Source organism: Montipora foliosa, chromosome 13 (genome assembly GCF_036669935.1).
Source record: "Montipora foliosa isolate CH-2021 chromosome 13, ASM3666993v2, whole genome shotgun sequence".
In the NCBI taxonomy this organism is placed as follows: Eukaryota; Metazoa; Cnidaria; class Anthozoa; order Scleractinia; family Acroporidae; genus Montipora; species Montipora foliosa.
The window spans coordinates 16,099,292-16,110,582 of record NC_090881.1 but is presented as its reverse complement, the minus strand read 5'-3'; the positions used below and the strand labels follow the sequence as shown (position 1 = coordinate 16,110,582).

General features: G+C 37.2%; 1 pseudogene; it reads left to right on the top strand.

Annotated features, from left to right (window-relative positions):
* Positions 1 to 1,900: 1,900 nt before the first annotated feature.
* Positions 1,901 to 11,291, top strand: part of LOC137982317 (uncharacterized) — an 18,153-nt pseudogene continuing 8,762 nt past the window's right edge.

The window sequence follows — 11,291 nt, the reverse complement described above, 5'->3', positions numbered from 1 at the left end:
GGGACTGTTTGGGTGTCCATATATCAAATTTTAACTTCAAATTCTACTTTTTAAACTACATCAAATCTTAACTATTTCTTATTTCTCCCAATTTTACTGCTCTTTTGAGAAAGAACTATCTCCTCTCAAATATAACGAAAAATCACCAAAAAATTTACAAAACATCCCAAACATCGGATTTGTGTTTTGAGCGTAGGGTTTTTGTATTGCTTGAAACGCGAATGAGATATTTCCATTAAACCGATTTTAAGCGGCGTGAAACGGCTTTCAGGTGTACCTCCGCCTTAAGGGAAGAACTTTTTCCCTTTACTTAGGCCAAGAAATGCAGATGTGATGCGAGCCCAATTTTGACATTCATAATGAAGTGTCCCTTTGTTGCCTATTTTCAACTACAAGGGAAGGGTAAATGTTAGCCTCACTTTTAGTTTAGCGTAAATGCTGTAATAAACTTCCCTCTGGGTAAAGGACGGGGAATAAAGCACATAGCAAAATGTTGTGTATCCCTGAGAGACTTAACTCAGGGACTCAATTATATATGAATGTGGTATTTATCTCTTTGTGGTGCCATATAAACTGATTACTAGCCTATGAAACGCGGGAGGTCGGTGATATCATTACATGCACCTGTTTATCGTTACTTGAGGAGCAAGCAGAATTTGGGGGACACTTCGTGACGTTAATTCTGTATTTCGACGCAAGAGTAACGTTGATCATGAAGTTGGGAAGAAAAGCAAAGGGGCACTTCGTGACCCTTTGTAACTTTGTGGGTTCCAGTCCCCTTTCCGTCAAAATTGATGAATTTTGTGTCCAACGAGACGCAAGGCAGTCGCATCTTTTGGCAAGTCTATTTCACTAATGTCGCTTCGTGGTGACTGAGCCCATGACTGGAGATTCCATTATTGCTTGATGCCAGAAAATGATAATTATGATGATGCGGTATTTACTATATAGTGCCATTTCCAGCCATGTCCAATGGCGCTTTACAGTACATGTTAAAAAAATAATAATAAATAAATAAATAAAAAAGATTTACACTACAGATAAAACATGAGCAGCTTAAGCCGACTCAGGAATTCTCGGCTAGACGTCTCCTGACGGTGTAGATATCCGTCAACAAAGGCTAAAAACATAACACAAAAGCTTTTTCGTAGTCAGAAAAGTGTTAAAGCATTCAGGATCGATCAGATTGTACTGTGAACTTACGTTAAGCAGAAAAAAGTAGTTATCTTTTTATTGAATAACCATATTTAAGGGCGAGATGAATTTTGTGGGGAACACAAATCTATTTCAGTGAGTTTGCGCGCATCGATAGTGGCGGTTAGTGCTGGGACACGGAACCATTTTTTGTTCTATAGGATTTATGGATTAACTCTCTCACCTGCGGAAAAATGGTACAGGTCGCCGTCGTCTCTCGCCGACCAGCACTACTTCGACGCTCCTCGCCGCTGGTGAGCAAGAAGACCTCTGGCATCCAGGGTAAATTGTTAGCCAATTTGTCGAAGGAAAGTTTTTTCAGCTCTTTCGAAGAGAGATTTGTCGCCTTCAAGTCGGTAATTTTTTGCGGGAAAATGGTGATCACGTTCCGAAATTCGGCGGGTCTAATCTGCAGATCGCAGGTCGCAGGTCACAGGTTGCAGTCATTGTTTCACCAATACAGAAAGCATCCTAAACATTCTTAAAAGCCAACCTTAGGCCTAAGGTTAGCTTTTAAGAATGTTTAGGATACTTTCTGTATTGGTGAAACAATGACCTGCAACCTGTGACCTGCGACCTGAGACCTGCAGATTAGACTCGCCGTCCGAAATTCTGGTAAAAACGTGGACGAAGCTTACGGAATAACTTTGGTTGGCCTCTGGGGGGGGGGAGGGGGGGAATTAATTGAGCAGTCGTCGTCTGAATGTCATGGATTACTGTGTTCAGATGTTTTCAAACGAGTTATGGAGGCAGTAAACAATGTTGACGTCGGGGAATTCGGTGCTGGAAGCCTTCCCGGTATACAGGGTGACGCTCAAACTTTGAGGTAAAATAATTGCTGTTAGGTTCAATTTCATGATATCAGGATATCATGACAGCAGGAAATTGATAATTCTGTGATTAATATTGAACGTGCCTCCCTGTGACATGCTGGAAAATTAATTAGCCCGGAATGAAACCATTTACACAGCTACAATTGGACATTCTAAATTTTCCAGTTCCTTACTTATCGAGTTCCATAAGTATAAAACTTAAAAATAGTTTGCTTTAAAATCAGAAAAGAACCAATTCACCGTTGCTGTTGAGAAAAGTGTATGCCAGGAAAAACAAGTTGCATCTCGGTAGCCTGATAGTTAAGAAATAATTTGCCTGTGTTTAAATTAACAAATACACCAATACATCACTAACGTTCATGTTTAACCGGAGAATTAGGGAAGTAGATGTTCGAAGGTGTAATCGCTGTTGAGTTTTATTCCTCAGTTATCGAGTTCCATGAGTATAAAACCTAAAAATGGATTGCTTTAAAATCAGAAAAAAAACAATTCAACGTTGCTGTTGAGAAAAGTGTATGCCAGGCAAAACAAGTTGCATCTCGGTAGCCTGAAAGTTAACTGACAAAATAATTTGCCTGTGTTTAAATTAACAAATATATCAATACATCACAAACGTTTCATGTTTAACCGGAGAATTAGGGAAGCAGATGTTCCATGGTGTAATAGCTGTTGAGTTTTATTCCTCAGTTATCGAGTTCCATAAGTATAAAACTTAAAAATGGATTGCTTTAAAATCAGAGAAGAACCAATTCACCGTTGCTGTTGAGAAAAGTGTATGCCAGGGCAAAACAAGTTGCATCTCGGTAGCCTGAAAGTTAACTGACAAAAAAAATTGCCTGTGTTTAAATTAACAAATATTATACCAATACATCACAAACGTTTCATGTTTAACCCGAGAATTAGGGAAGCAGACGTTCAAAGGTGTAATAGCCGTTGAGTTTATTCCTCAGTTATCGAGTTCCATGTGGTGTCTATCCGATTAAAGGACAAGAACTCGTGTTCATAACAACAACATTTATTTATTCTTGCTTCGCTATCTCGCTCTCCTTTCTGCTTCCTTATCCCATAATATACGGAACACTCGTAACTTCCGCTTCCGGTACACTACATTCCATAAATATAAAACTTAAAAATGGATTGCTTTAAAATCAGAAAAGAACCAATTCACCGTTGCTGTTGAGAAAAGTGTATGCCAGGAAAAACAAGTTGCATCTCGGTAGCCTGACAGTTAAGAAATAATTTGCCTGTGTTTAAATTAACAAATACACCAATACATCACTAACGTTCATGTTTAACCGGAGAATTAGGGAAGCAGATGTTCGAAGGTGTAATCGCTGTTGAGTTTTATTCCTCAGTTATCGAGTTCCATGAGTATAAAACCTAAAAATGGATTGCTTTAAAATCAGAAAAAAAACAATTCAACGTTGCTGTTGAGAAAAGTGTATGCCAGGCAAAACAAGTTGCATCTCGGTAGCCTGAAAGTTAACTGACAAAATAATTTGCCTGTGTTTAAATTAACAAATATTATACCAATACATCACAAACGTTTCATGTTTAACCCGAGAATTAGGGAAGCAGACGTTCAAAGGTGTAATAGCCGTTGAGTTTATTCCTCAGTTATCGAGTTCCATGTGGTGTCTATCCGATTAAAGGACAAGAACTCGTGTTCATAACAACAACATTTATTTATTCTTGCTTCGCTATCTCGCTCTCCTTTCTGCTTCCTTATCCCATAATATACGGAACACTCGTAACTTCCGCTTCCGGTACACTACATTCCATAAATATAAAACTTAAAAATGGATTGCTTTAAAATCAGAAAAGAACCAATTCACCGTTGCTGTTGAGAAAAGTGTATGCCAGGCAAGACAAGTTGCATCTCGGTAGCCTGACAGTTAAGAAATAATTTGCCTGTGTTTAAATTAACAAAAACACCAATACATCACGAACGTTTCATGTTTAACCGGAGAATTAGGGAAGCAGATGTTCCATGGTGTAATAGCTGTTGAGTTTTATTCCTCAGTTATCGAGTTCCAGAAGTATAAAACTTAAAAATGGATTGCTTTAAAATCAGAGAAGAACCAATTCACCCGGTGACCGTTGCTGTTGAGAAAAGTGTATACCAAGCAAAAAAAAGTTGCATCTCGGTAGCCTGACAGTTAAGATATAATTTGCCTGTGTTTAAATTAATTTGAAATAAAGAGAATAAACAAATAATTTTCCATTTTTTAATTGCATGATGCTGGCCGTTGTAAACCGTGTTTTAGGAAATATTTCAGATTGATTTATTGTGCGTCTGGACTATTTTGACACGTCACACAAAATTAATTTAAAGTAATTTGAGATATTTGTCGTCATTAAAACTTTATGTCGAAGTCAGCCCAACAAATGTGTCGAAATTAACACCTCTCTCTCCCTTTGTGTCTCGCTCTGTCTTTTTAGTGTCAGTCTTGTTACAACTCCCACTGAGATTTGGTAATTTTTTTTTACCTAAACAGCGGGGACCCACATTCAAGACCGAAGTTAAGCTCCTCATGCACTAACCTAAAACACAGTATTAAGACGACTAAAATGTAAAATGACTAATTTCTTAAAAATGCTCTCTTAATTTACATGAAAAAAGTAAAAATGAACTAAGTAATGTAATAAAAACACTTTTTTGGAAAAGATAAGTCTTAAGTTATTTCTTAAAACTGTTCAAATTTTCACAGTTTCTAAGTTTCCTGTGGCATGTCATTCCACACCTTAGGAGATGCTACCGAAAAAGACCGCAAGTCATAGTTTCGCAAGTTATAGCTACCATCAAGCAGCCGATGACTATTTGCAGATCTTATATTGCGCCGCGGAACGTACCTCGTAACTAGGTTTGACAAATATGAAGGGGCTAGGCCATTTAAACATTCAAAAGTCATTTAAAAAATCTTAAATTCTATGCGCTGTTCAATCAGAGGCCAATGCAGCTCATACAGTATGGATTATACATGTTCATCTTTAGGTGTAAGCGTAACGATTCCGAACAGTGTTGTTAATATGAATACTGTTGATTGCATTGTGTGTTAGGTGATGGTGCCAATGCAAATAACTTCTCTCAGAAATACGCTCAGGAATATTACATGAGTTAACGGGTGGTGTGGAACTTGTCGGTCGTTGACTGTTGGATATTTGAGTAGGATAAAATATTGTAGATCCAGTTTCCCAGTCAGGATTAACTTCAATATCTCCAGAAAGTAGAAAAATCTTCCGTGCAGCTGTTGCGTTAGAGTAATAGGCAATACGACACTTCGACAGTTAACGCTTTCTTGTGGGGAATCGCTTTTCAGCGTTTTAAGTTCGGTAAATTTGTTGACACTGGTTCATGTACTCATTATTACATATTTATTAGAAGAGGACGTTTCCAGTGATGACATTGGCTCATGCATTTATTTACTTAATGAACTCCAACTATTTATGACAAGAGAAAAACATGTAAAAGCCAGTTGTTTTTAATACAACACTTTAACTTTTGCGGCTTCTAAGAAATGAGTGCGCGTGAGAAGTGACCCAGAATTGAAGCACAGGGTTCAAGTCATAAGAAGTTTCTCGTTCTGGAATACGCTTTCAACAGGTATATTTGTCTTCTAGGCTTGTTTCAAAATAATTTAAAATTTCAGTGAGTATGTTTTTTGTTTTAACGAGGCCACCAATTGTAAAGATAAGGATACCTACAATTCAACGTTGCTGTTGAGAAAAGTGTATGCCAGGCAAAACAAGTTGCATCTCGGTAGCCTAAAAGTTAACTGACAAAATAATTTGCCTGTGTTTAAATTAACAACACTAACGTTTCATGTTTAACCGGAGAATTAGGGAAGCAGATGTTTGAAGGTGTAATAGCTGTTGAGTTTTATTCCTCAGTTATCGAGTTCCATAAGTATAAACCTTAAAAATGGTTTGCTTTTAAATCATAAAAAACCCAATTCAACGTTGCTGTTGAGAAACGTGTATGCCGGGCAAAACAACTTGCATCTCGGTAGCCTGAAAGTTAAGATATAATTTGCCTGTGTTTAAATTAATTTGAAATAAAGAGAATAAAGAAATAATTTTCCATTTTTTAATTGCATGATGCTGGCCGTTGTAAACCGTGTTTTAGGAAATATTTCAGATTGATTTATTGTGCGTCTGGACTATTTTGACACGTCACTCAAAATTAATTTAAAGTAATTTGAGATATTTGTCGTCATTAAAACTTTATGTCGAAGTCGGCCCAACAAATGTGTCGAAATTAACACCTCTCTCTCCCTTTTTGTCTCGCTCTGTCTTTTTAGTGTCAGTCTTGTTACAACTCCCACTGAGATTTGGTAATTTTTTTTTACCTAAACAGCGGGGACCCACATTCAAGACCGAAGTTAAGCTCCTCATGCACTAACCTAAAACACAGTATTAAGACGACTAAAATGTAAAATGACTAATTTCTTAAAAATGCTCTCTTAATTTACATGAAAAAAGTAAAAATGAACTAAGTAATGTAATAAAAACACTTTTTTGGAAAAGATAAGTCTTAAGTTATTTCTTAAAACTGTTCAAATTTTCACAGTTTCTAAGTTTCCTGTGGCATGTCATTCCACACCTTAGGAGATGCTACCGAAAAAGACCGCAAGTCATAGTTTCGCAAGTTATAGCTACCATCAAGCAGCCGATGACTATTTGCAGATCTTATATTGCGCCGCGGAACGTACCTCGTAACTAGGTTTGACAAATATGAAGGGGCTAGGCCATTTAAACATTCAAAAGTCATTTAAAAAATCTTAAATTCTATGCGCTGTTCAATCAGAAGCCAATGCAGCTCATACAGTATGGATTATACATGTTCATCTTTAGGTGTAAGCGTAACGATTCCGAACAGTGTTGTTAATATGAATACTGTTGATTGCATTGTGTGTTAGGTGATGGTGCCAATGCAAATAACTTCTCTCAGAAATACGCTCAGGAATATTACATGAGTTAACGGGTGGTGTGGAACTTGTCGGTCGTTGACTGTTGGATATTTGAGTAGGATAAAATATTGTAGATCCAGTTTCCCAGTCAGGATTAACTTCAATATCTCCAGAAAGTAGAAAAATCTTCCGTGCAGCTGTTGCGTTAGAGTAATAGGCAATACGACACTTCGACAGTTAACGCTTTCTTGTGGGGAATCGCTTTTCAGCGTTTTAAGTTTGGTAAATTTGTTGACACTGGTTCATGTACTCATTATTACATATTTATTAGAAGATGACGTTTTCAGTAATGACATTGGTTCATGCATTTATTTACTTAATGAACTCGAACTATTTATGACAAGAGAAAAACATGTACAAGCCAGTTGTTTTTAATACAACACTTTAACTTTTGCGGCTTCTCAGAAATGAGTGCGCGTGAGAAGTGACCCAGAATTGAAGCACAGGGTTCAAGTCATAAGAAGTTTTTGGTTCTGGAATACGATTTCAACAGGTATATTTCTCTTCTAGGCTTGTTTCAAAATAATTTAAAATTTCAGTGAGTATATTTTCTGTTTTAACGATGCCACCAATTGTAAAGATAAGGATACCTACAATTCAACGTTGCTGTTCAGAAAAGTGTATGCCAGGCAAAACAAGTTGCATCTCGGTAGCCTAAAAGTTAACTGACAAAATAATTTGCCAGTGTTTAAATTAACAACACTAACGTTTCATGTTTAACCGGAGAATTAGGGAAGCAGATGTTTGAAGGTGTAATAGCTGTTGAGTTTTATTCCTCAGTTATCGAGTTCCATAAGTATAAACCTTAAAAATGGTTTGCTTTTAAATCATAAAAAACCCAATTCAACGTTGCTGTTGAGAAACGTGTATGCCGGGCAAAACAACTTGCATCTCGGTAGCCTGAAAGTTAAGATATAATTTGCCTGTGTTTAAATTAATTTGAAATAAAGAGAATAAAGAAATAATTTTCCATTTTTTAATTGCATGATGCTGGCCGTTGTAAACCGTGTTTTAGGAAATATTTCAGATTGATTTATTGTGCGTCTGGACTATTTTGACACGTCACTCAAAATTAATTTAAAGTAATTTGAGATATTTGTCGTTATAAAAACTTTATGTCGAAGTCGGCCCAACAAATGTGTCGAAATTAACACCTCTCTCTCCCTTTGTCTCTCGCTCTGCCTTTTTAGTGTGAGTCTTTTTACAACTCCCACTGAGATTTTGGCTATTTTTTTTTTTTTTACCTAAACAGCGGGGACCCACATTCCTGACCCAAGTTAAGCTCCTCATGCACTAACTTAAAACACAGTATTAAGACGACTAAAATGTAAAATGACTAATTTCTTAAAAATGCTCTCTTAATTTACATGAAAGAAGTAAAAATGAACTAATTAATGTAATAGAAACGCTTTTTTGGAAAAGATAAGTCTTAAGTTTTTTCTTAAAACTGTTCAAATTTTCACAGTCTCTAAGTTTCCTGTGGCATGTCATTCCACACCTTAGGAGATGCTACCGAAAAAGACGGCAAGTCATAGTTTCGCAAGTTATAGCTAACATCGAGCAGCCGATGACTATTTGCAGATCTTATATTGCGCCGATGAACGTACCTCGTAACTAGGTTTGACAAATATAAAGGGGCTAGGTCATTTAAACATTTAAAAGTCATTTAAAGAATCTTAAATGCTATGCGCTGTTTAATCAAAAGCCAATGCAGCTCATACAGTATGGATTATACATGTTCATCTTTAGGTGTAAGCGTAACGATTCCGGCCGCTACGTTTTGAACATCCTCAAGTCTCTTCAAGGTTTGTTTAGGTAGTCCATACAGTAATGCAGTTACAAAAGTCCAGTATGGAGATAACGAAAGCACGTCTGAGTATTTCAGCGGTGAGGCGACTGATGAATTTCCTTATGCGGCTAATATTTCGAAGGTGATAGAAACCTGCCTTACACATGGCTGTGACATGGTGTTCCATAGACATAAGGAACCTCAATATTTCTAACTGGTGATGACTTGCAAATCACCTCATCACAGACTGAAATTGAGGTCAGTGGCGGGAACTAGGTTCTATCATGACTTGTGTATAACCAGGCATCTTACAACCAATTATTTACCTAAATATGTCACCATTTGTGGAGTACAGGTGAAAGTGAATCTTCATGCCAAAAGTACATGGGTGATGATATGTAATTCAGCCTTCGCCCCATATACATTTCCAGGATAAATGTATAAAATATAGTAGTAAATTTTCAAACTATAATATACATTTTCTCACGAAAATGACTTCTGTAGAGTCCGTATTCCCATGTTTACAAACGTTTGTGAGGCTGACAAAATAAAATTTGAATACATACTTTATTATGAACTATTACCTTCAAGGCATTGTAAGTTCTTTTTCTTTTAATTTCTATAATACTTACATGTACAAACTTGTTTCATCAGGGTTTCGTCGCCTTGAAGTTCTTTCTTATTTACTTAAAACAAACCGTTAACAAAAAAAAAAACCTGCAAACATGATTCAACTTCATCCTAGCATTTCTTAAATAGAACATAGGAATCGGCCAGGGGATAGGCCGAATATGGCCTCTTGTTAGTCTTGTTTTTCGCAAACGACGTTCCATTCTTCTCCGTTTTACTTTCTGTTCTTGGATCTCGATGGTAAACCAAGGTGACTTCGGACACAGGGTAACCGTTACAATCTTACTTTTGGCAGGAGCGTGGTCATCAAGTAGCGAACCTAACTTCATGTTGTATCCTTCGACCAAGTCGTTTTGCGATGCGATGTCAGTATCGATTAAATTCAAGTTCTTCATGTTCTTGCGAAAACTACACAAGTCAATGCGGTTAAGGCTCCTGTAGATTATGTCTTTCTTCTCGAGAAGAGGTTTGGGTAAGAACACTTTCTAACGTATTGCATAATGATCAGATAGAGCGAGATCCATTACCGAAATGTGTCCAACAATGTTATCTTCTGATCTGGAGATGATCAAATCTAGAATGTGGTTTCCTTTGTGTGTCGGTTGCTCTACGTGCTGAGCATAGCCAAAGGTTTGTGGCAATTCCATGAATTTGCCAGCACATGAGTTTTTATGATCATCTATGTGAAAGTTAAAATCACAAACTACTATAATTTGTCCCTTTTCATTCGCCAACTGCTCAAGGATTGATCCAAACTCTTCAAAAAACAGTTCACTGTTGGAGCCGTTTTTCTTTAAAGGCAGTGGTCGATAATCAAAAACAAAGTCTGAAGGACTTAATCACAGCAACAATGTATTCAAAACTTCTGAAACGCTTTGAAGGATTGACTTTTGTAAGAAGAGACTTCTTACACAGCACTGCAACGCCGAAACCACGTTTTTCTCTCGAAACACACCGAAAGACTTTAACCCTTAGGTGTGAGGTCGCTTTTCACAGCTTGATCTATGTTACCAGGGAGGAGCCACGTTTCTGTAAACGCCTTGATATCGATTTTTTTCCTCGATCACACAGTCATTCAGGATGGTAGCCTTGTTTTTAAAAGATCTCGTGTTCAGCAAACAAAATTCAATGGCATTGCATGGTTTAAACTTTGGGACTAGAAGAGTACGTGCAATGACAAAAAGGTTACGATTTTGATTGTTTCTGGTGGCCTTGTTTCTCAAAACATGTCTTTGTGGTGCGGAGCTCGAGGTGCCATTCTCACAGGGGTTGTGCCAGGCGTGTTTGCACTTTGAGCGTCCCATTGAGAAAAGGTAATCATAGCATACAGACTTGCGCGATGAACAGTGTTGTTAATATAAATACTGTTGATTGCATTGTGTGTTAGGTGATGGTGCCAATGCAAATAACTTCTCTCAGAAATACGCACAGGAATATGACATGAGTTAACGGGTGGTGTGGAACTTGTCGGTCGTTGACTGTTGGATATTTGAGTAGGATAAAATATTGTAGATCCAGTTTCCCAGTCAGGATTCACTTCAATATCTCCAGATAGTAGCAAAATCTTCCGTGCAGCTGTTGCGTTAGAGTAACAGGCAATACGACACTTTGACAGTTTACGCTTTCTTGTGGGGAATCGCTTTTCAGCGTTTTAAGTTTGGTAAATTTGTTGACACTGGTTCATGTACTCATTATTACATATTTATTAGAAGATGACGTTTTCAGTAATGACATTGGTTCATGCATTTATTTACTTAATGAACTCGAACTATTTATGACAAGAGAAAAACATGTACAAGCCAGTTGTTTTTAATACAACACTTTAACTTTTGCGGCTTCTCAGAAATGAGTGCGCGTGAGAAGTGACCCAGAATT